General features: G+C 39.1%; 1 long non-coding RNA gene across 1 annotated transcript; it reads right to left on the minus strand.

Moving 5' to 3' along the window:
• LOC116930089 lies at positions 1 to 1,573 on the minus strand. Its single transcript, XR_004398238.2, has 2 exons — positions 340 to 1,573; positions 1 to 253 (listed from the first exon to the last, which is right to left on the minus strand). It is a non-coding gene; the product is annotated as an uncharacterized LOC116930089 (long non-coding RNA).
• Positions 1,574 to 9,155: the final 7,582 nt, after the last annotated feature.

The following is a 9,155-nucleotide window of genomic DNA, read 5'->3' on the forward strand; positions in this document are numbered from 1 at the left end:
CCATTTAAATTCTGTTTGTATTCCTCAAACAAAACGACAACTGTCATAGCCCAAAAAAATATTGTCAGAAAAACACGCAAGAAAAAGTCTGGTTGAGATTTGTCGTGTCTGATGCAATCGGACGCCGGAAGGTGACAGCGTCGTCTCCATGGACGCCAACTGCAACCCAATCCGTGAACTCCATGTGTGTGTGTGCGTTGCCGCCATCTATATATGACAGCAACACACGCACCGCTGGCATGAGGGCGGATGCCTATATTCAAACAAACAAAAAAAGAAAAACATTTTTGATGTTTTTCATCCGGATGCATATATTAGCGTCTATTGTGAAATACCCACATGATCCTATACCAACCCTCAGGAAGAGGGGGAGGGGGAATCCAGCAAATCGCAAGACTGCTCCGCTTCTGCGTCCATCATGGCAACAATCAACTTTCTCTTGTTTCTCCGTTACATACGTACATTTCCGATAAATGGATAATCATAGAGTAAAAAAAAAAAAAGGAGGAGGGGAGTAACATGTCATTAATCAAAGAGTACACACGAGAGAGGGGGTTGAACGTTGTAATAGGGACCTATTTATTCCCTATACACGAAAGGGCGCTGATAGAAAATGACACGCACGAAGCACCGGGTGCACCGTTTGCAATTAGAGGACCGATTGTCGTTCCGTCATGTTTATTTCAAAACGCTCATGGTGGCATATGGGGGCATACTACTCTGCATATACTATAGTTGTGACGGCTTTTTTTTTTTCAGACCAAGGAAGAGGGGGAGAAACTAGAGTAGATATTAAACCCCCTCTCCATCAGCCTATATGTAAAATGGACGGGTATATATACGTGCACATTTATATTTCCTATTAAAGGGCGGGCGAAACTATTGGAAGCCAAAGGTCAGTGGCCATCTGTCCCGCTCGCGTTTCATGTGTTTTTCCTCCGGGGCTGTATAACTGTCAGTTGACAGTTTGTTTATTCTTGTAGACACTTAACAAAACCACATTGCCAATATTTGCGGACAGTAGTTCCCTCGTATTTTCTTTTTGCGAAATGAAGAAAAACAAGAGAAAGAAAAATAGAAGAAAATGACACACGCCCTTGTTTTGAATACGTCTATACGCACAGACTCCATAAATAAATACGTACAAACCAGAAAATAACAAACGTTCTCGTTTTCTTTCTTTGAAAAAAGAAAAGAAATCTTTCACCATTCGATTCGTAACGCGAAAGTTAAACTTGTAATTCCTTCCTTGTAAGGCAAAGACCCACTTTCGTGTCTAAACTTGTCTATTCAAGATTCACGATATGTATACACACACCTTGCGGTAGCGCTTCGTGATTTCTCGTCTGGACATGTTTTAGCGCAGGGGAAGTGGGGGGGGACAATGGCTGTGTATAGTGCGTGACGCACATTCACGTATCAACAATCAACCACACAATCCCGTTGTACCGTTTTTGAATAACACGCGACCATTTTGAGCGGGAAAATAAAAATTTAAGCGACTCTACGATGTCGTCTTATCTGCTATCCTTTTTATTAGGGGAGGGGATGACAGAACAAGGCAAAGGGCAGACCGCGCCATTTTATATCCAAGTTCATAAATAAAATAAAAAAAGGCGATAACCTAAATTTTGTTTTTTATATAACAAACGCGCATATATAAACAGACGTTTTGCGGTTTCGGTTCTCTTCGGCTTGTCTTTATTTTCTTTAAACACCGACAAGATTTCGCGATTAACTTGTGAACATGTTTATTTAATAAATGTTTTACGAATATGGCGTTGTACAGGGTTTTTTTTTCTTTTCTTCTTCTTAATCAGATTAGTCGTGTTGTTGGTATCGTTGGCGATGTTATCCAACACACACAGCTCACCCTAGAAAATCTATTTTTTTTTTCTTTTATGTATTATGATTTCAAAAAAATCATAATAAAAGACTTGGGGGATCCCATTCTAGACTACAAACAAACAAAAAAACTGAAGAGAGGGGGGGGGACAACTGCTGTTACGTTTCAATGAAGGTGTTGCCAGATGTTGACGCAATCGTCAAAAGATCCACGGGGAGGAACGTACAAGAGCGCGAAAAAAAAATGCCCCCCATTCGAAATAATAAAAAAATAAAAATACGTGCCAAAAAAATAAAAAAAAAAAAAAATCCCCAGGTGAATTATGATGGACGCATTCAAGAAAGAAGACGAGGGGAGAGATGAAGTTGGATGTCTTTTGTTCTCGACATCATCAGCCAATCTACTCTATACCGAATGGCGAGGGGGAGAATGCGAGAGAAGTTAATCATAAGCCCTCTGGCAATCTATCGATTCAATGGATGACGCCAAAAAATAAATAAATAAATAAAAAAATAAATAAATAAATGTAAAGAAAAATCCAGTGTTCAATCAAGCGACTGACAGCAGTCAGGAAGGGCATAATAGTAGAGCAAGAGCAGCACGTGCTGACATCAGAAGAAGGTCAGCATTGACTTTTTGGCGGGATTAAATATCTGTATATATTTTACGAACTGCAAAAAAAAAAAATATTATATGGATGGAGGGGGGGGCACGCCCTCGTTATTGGGTAACCAGCCAAGCGTGAACGAGCCGACAGCTCCGTAGCGCGTATCGCAACAATTATATTATGATTTTTTTTTTCTTTTTCTCTTTGAGGGACACGAAAATATCTAGCAACAAAAGCTATTTTTATTTCGATTGCCATTTTTTGATCGATACGCAATGATGGATCTGGTTCGAGCCCCCCCCCCCTTCCTTAATATGGGCACGCCCTACATATTACAGTACTATACGATGATATTTCAATAATTTAATTTGGATTATAGACATGAAATCCGGGGGATTTTGTGCTTGATATGCAGCATGTAGAGTTTATAATATATAGGCTACACACAATTAGGAATTACAGGCCAATGGTTTTCTGTCTATATTACGTAAAAAGAAGACAGATATTATAAGACGATTTTTTGTTGTATAAGTAGGAAGAGACTGTGTTACATAAAGACTAGGCTTATCCATTTTATTTTTTCCTTATCAATTTATTATATTCCTTGTGTGTGACCCCTGTGTGAACTTGGTGCAAGTACACAACAAAAAAAAAAGACCGGACGTGGGTTTATTTCTTCTCAAGGTGCTATTTAGATACTCGCAAAGGAGCCATTTTCCTTTTTTATTTTTATTTTTATTTTCTTTCTTTCTTTCAAACAGTTAAGGTGAGTGAAAAATAGAGGGGGTGATCGGCTTGCTGTAGGTGCGCTTCGTCGTGGGAAACGTGTGTCGGTAGAGGATTTAAAAAAAAAGAAAAAAAAACCTACAGAAAATGAAGAAGAAGCTTTTCTTTTCTTTATCCTCAGTTTTCCTTTTCAACGAGTTGTTATCTACCTGGACGGATTTACGAACCCGAGAACCTTATAAGAAAAAGAAGACAAACGTCTCTCTTTTCTTTCGAGCGGCTCATCTTTTTAATACGCAGCATCGTATAACCGTTTTTTTTCTTTCTTTTTCGCTATAACATGCGGAACCCCTCCCTTATGCTGTTCTCCGTCACGAGATTAGCCGTTCTCAATGTCACGAAAAATAGACTAAATTTCGCGAAGAAAAATAGGTTAGGTCTACAAACATTTTCGTTTAACCTCATTTTTCTCAAAGAAAATCCAGCAGATGGCCCACAATTTCCGATGACGCCGATATAGTTTTACACACACACATCCACGTAACACACGCTAATCGAAAAAAACAAAATGGGGTTAAAGATAAGGGAGGGGGTTAAATGTTTTTTTTTTTTTTTTTTTCGTCTGCTGTCCATACGAAAAAATAAATCAACATGAACACACCAGGTGCTGCACTGGTTGCGTGACTCTACCATTAACGTTTTTCTTTTTGTAAACCAATTCCTGGTAGACTGTGGAACACACGCCGGATTGCAGCACACACAAAAAACTGATGATGACAATAACAAAACGGTAACAAAAGACGCGTGCCCCGACAACAGCCCCGACATGATGGATGAACTAACGATACATATTGAAAATAAAAAGAAAACCCTTCTCCGGCTGTTTCGATGATAACGCGCGTGTTCTGATTTTGAAAATCGACCTCTTTTTTTTTTTTAACAACCCCTTTCTATTTAGATGTATTTATCTTTGACGTAATTATATATCCGATCACAACCCATCGTATACAGCGGATCATCTTCTATAGTGAACAATCGCCAGGTATATAACGATGTAAATGGAATACGTATAACCGACAGTTGTCGAATCTCTCCTCCCACCTCTTTATTATCTGCCATAGCATTCAAATAATTCAATGCACGCACGCGCAGCACAAACGACCACTTTTTGCTTTTAAAGCTGCAAGTTTTTATGTAGTAACTGGAGTATATATGGCATTAGCAGCATTTTTTAAATGTTCATCTATCGCTTCTTGAAGCTTTTTTTAAATTTTTTTTATAGACTTGCTATATGTAATTAGTGTGACAAGGCATCTGGTTCCCTCTGGCGACACAAAAGGGCCGAGGTGATGTAGAGGCCATTCTCCGATCTCCTTTTATCGAGCTGTTGAATTGGAATGAATTCAACACTGGATTAGACACAATGTCCACTTTATACTTTCATATTTGCATGTCAATGTTCGAGTTACTCTATACGCAGAGAGGGAGGCACGAGGAGGAGTCCGATGGGGTCGAGATTGACAGGCACGCAATGTGTGCCTGCGACATGTCATCAAGTTCGTATTTTTTGAATAGACGTTTTTTTTTTTGGAGTGGCGTCGTTGAGTAGGGGGGTAGGGGACGCCGGTAGTATTTTTAATAATGGGACGACAACAACAAAAAACGACGCTAAGGTTTGTATTGACGGAAAAAAATAAAAATGAATAATAAATAATAGAGGGGGTAAAAGAAAAAAAAAGTCCAACCCCCTGAGCCAACCCCTTTTCGATTCATCTCCAGTCAAGAGGGTTGGATCTAAGGTTTTTTTCTTGTCAAAATCTCATCAATAGAATAATGATAATAATAAAAAAAAAATAAATTATTTTGAAAATAAAATAAAAATGGATAAAAGGCTTGAGGGGGAGTTGCACAAGGTGGTAGCACTTGATGAGCCTGTATTATACGAAATAGTATATATATACTCAAGAGGGATATGTCGTCGACAGAGTGGGTAATCAACGTGATTGACTCACTCTCTTTTGCTTTGACATCCAGCAGCAGCTGCTATAACCAACAATGCAACTCGTGTTCATTTTTTTTTTCATTTCAAAAAGCTCATATTATATAATTCCCGCGTTTTCTACTTCTCCTCCCTCCTCGCCCCCTTTGAGTGCTGCATTTTTCAAGTGGTTTTAAAATTCCCCTCCCAGTTGGTTGACAACTTGATGGCATTATCGACAGTTTGACAGAAATTTCGATCTTGTGACACACGCACACACAAAAAAGAAAATCCGTGAAAATAGACGCCAAAGTATTTGATTCCGGTGTATCGGGTGCTAACCGCGTTGAAGGATTTGTGTCGACACCATCCTTTCCTATATAACTGTAGGCCTTTTTCTTCTTCTTCTTTACCACACGAAACAGCGTAAGAGGACACCAACCTTTTTTTTTTTTTCAAATAAGAACATAAGAAGGTGCTGGATCCGGCAGCCCAGGAAACCCCGCTAAGTAAAGCTGTTTCAGTTTAAAAAAAAAATTGTTAACGGATCATGTATACGGATCATTTTTTTTTTTCACATACATAGTTTTATCCTAAAAGAGCAAATGTGTTTTTTTTTCTTTTGTTGTTGAATTCTCACTAGTATTAAATCAATCTGCCGTTCGTTTTTCTTTTTTTGAAAGCTGATCATTTAAATAATATTTGATTAAATAGATCAACGGTTTCATGTACGCACCAGTTGTTATTCAATCATTTTTTGTTTTTAAATAGTTCAAATTAAATAGCTGGTGTGTATTTCTTAGGCGTTGATGGCGTATATATACAACAGTTTCAACCTTTCCCACATCGTTGGTTGATTACCTTCTCCCCTCCTTTATTTAATGCTTTCCCCACAACGTCATCCTCTTCGGCCAATTATCCTTAATAACCTCCCCCCCTCTAACCTGCACTTCCAGCAGAGGAAGATTACCTCTCGTAGCAGGACTGTGAGAACCGTAAAACACCTCGATTACATCAACGTCTCCGGAGGACGTCATCACGAACTGATAAGTCAATCCCCCCCAACTAACAAGCTTTTTATTTTATTTTTTTTATCGCTCATATAATATAGGATAATTAAACCTACTTTGCATATCGCATGGAAATTGATCACCATCCGGCATTGAAGAACCCAGCACTTCACTCTATTTTTTTTTTTTTCTTCTTCCCCCCATTGCGTGAGGTTTTGTGTTAATGAGAGTTACGCACACAATCGTCTAATGGGTCACGTTTGATAATGTCCAATAATGGATTTTTTTTTTTAAATCCCCTTCTCCCTTGAATAAATGTTGCTTTTTAGTTTCAAGATGGTGGCACTAAACCACTCCGGAAAACCTAAAAAAAAAAAAATGTGTCGTCGCTATTATTTTTCTGTGTGGTTTAAGGAAAACAAAAAAAAATAAAATAAAAACCTGTTTCGAAAAAAAAAAAGATCTCACGGGTTTTCAAAATAAGAAAGTAAAGCGAGGGGTGTAACGTATGGTCAAGTTCTAAGTTGACTCTCCCAGGTGTAATCAATATGCCTACGCTGACCGGATGTCCGGAGATAACCACCGTTGCCTTTTATTTTTGTTTTCCCCTTAGCTTTAGGCGTCAATTAAGCAACACAGGACGTGCGAGAATAGATAGTGGACCAAGACGATCCTTTGCTACGCAGTTGTGTTGAGCTTTTTTTTTTTTTAAACAAAAATAAAAGATGGAAAGGTAGATAAAGAAAAAAAAAATTTTAATGGAGGGCTCGGTTGGAAGGAAAAAGAAAGTTCCTTCCTTTATTTGGCGCCCAAAGTCCCTTCTCACAATGTGTCCGAAAAGAAAAAAGCCCGCGCCCCAAAAAACCCAGTTTCTTTGTTGTGGTTCAGGCTGTTTGGCCTGGGGCTAGTCCCTGGGCGTTCAACACGGGGCAACAATCGCCTCGAGGGTCTAGAACTTACTCTCTCTAGCGTAGATTGTTATACATACGCATAACACTGTCCCTTCTTCCATCTTAATTCTTTTTTTTTTCTTTCTTCTTCTTATGTTTCCCTTCTTCTTCTTTTGTTGAACAAGAGAAATGGGAGAGACGGAGAGAAAGAGAGAGAGATAGACCATATAATATATGTATACAATGTCCAGTATATCTGATCAATTATTCAGGCTTGGGGGGCGCCATTGTATGGCGGTGGCACGTGAATTCGATCGCCGTATGTTGACAAAAATGGCCTTCGGGAATGCATCTTCTGTTTCCGATTGCTACCTGGCTTTACGTCCCTGCTACATATATACCTGCTGGCTCACGTATCGCTCATTATATCATGGAGGTGATGTTCGTATTATTGTTATACGAGCTCGGCCAGCAGGCCATACGGAAAAGGAGGGGTTACATACAGAGGGCGTTTTCTTCCCTGGGATTCTTCGTTGTTTCCCACGGCGTTTCGGTTTTCTCTTTTTTTTCTCGGGCGTTATCATCATCATGCATAATAAAACTTGACGTTTTATTCTTCCCGACCATCAGCAGCGTCGAGCCTGTCCGTCAGAAAAACTGAACAAAAGAGAATCGTGATCAGACCACACATCCCAGGCGGACGTGCTTGTTACATCATTGACGATTTTCTGGACGCCACCTTCAACAATTCAAGCGCGATAACAAGTCAAACAAAACAACAAAATCAACCGAAAGAAATAAGATCTGGAGCGTGTAAAAACGTGTCTCGAAACTTGATTGAATATGAACATTGGCATGCACATTGTCAAATGTAACGGTGATGCACAGCGATCGAAACCACCAATGAAATTGCCACAGTTATCCGATTTCTTGGTAACAAGTGTATGTGTGTATTTAAACGAATGTTCCATTGCAAGGTGACTTTTTTTTTTAAATTCAATCATTGTAATCTAAACAAATCAAAAGAAAAAAAAAACAAACCAGTTCGCATGTTACGAAATTCACGAGCAATTTCAACCTGTGTGACATGTTTCTCTTTTCTGTTTCTCGTTCTCAACTGGAAAACTCGATGTCATTTGTTCTCGACAATTTCCACATTACATATCACGCCAGGCATTTCCTTTTCAAACAAATATTTTACAAAATAAAACTATGATCCGTTTTTTTTTTTAACGACACTGGTTCTATAGGAACAGGATGTGCGCTCACTCAAAGTACTCGGGGGAAAAAAAACAAGAAGAGAACAAAACAAGCAACGACATCGGACATTGAAGCTTGCACCTTCAACGACATGTACAAGATATACCTCCTCAGTATATTTTATTTTCCCCTGGTGTCAGCGGACGTGTATAATAAACTTATTCTTCTATTTTTTAGGGTATACGTCACTCTGTTGTGTCCGAAATCTTTAGAATAAAACACGAAAAATATGACCAACTGGGCAGGTCCTGTTTGGTAGTTGGGGGGGTTTGAAAGACGACCAAGAAGAAGAATATAAGGGAGGAAGCACTTGTTAGACTAACAAACCATAGAGGAAATCCGGTCATTTTCCCTCTCAACTTATCCGGTGAGTTTTTTTTCCCCCTCTATTCTAAAAGGCAGAAGAAGAAGAAGAAAAAAAAAATGAGTAGACTACAACCCTTGGAGTTTGAAACTACCCCGACCGGACAAATAATAGGCCCTCTCCTTTTTTTTTTTGTTGCCTCCATCCACTCTGTGTGTTCAACTCCCCTCAAATCCGAAAAGTCACCGTACATAATCCACAGTTTAGAAAAATCTGTGTGTACGAAAGGGGCGAGGATGTCTTGGAAACTTGTTCATACAATAGGGGGCCCTCCTAAGTTGATCCATATATTTATTACGTATGCTTAAGTCAGAGGATCGGCTAAAGAGTCGTTGACTTCGATATAGAGATACCACCATGTAGGGCTGTGTAAGAATAGAGATACCTAACTGAAAATTCGACTTGCCCCTTTTTTTTTATTTTCAGCTTCATTGCTTTTACGATGACCTTATCATCGATAGGACCGGTTCATTA

Source organism: Daphnia magna, linkage group LG1 (assembly GCF_020631705.1).
Source record: "Daphnia magna isolate NIES linkage group LG1, ASM2063170v1.1, whole genome shotgun sequence".
Taxonomy (NCBI): domain Eukaryota; kingdom Metazoa; phylum Arthropoda; class Branchiopoda; order Diplostraca; family Daphniidae; genus Daphnia; species Daphnia magna.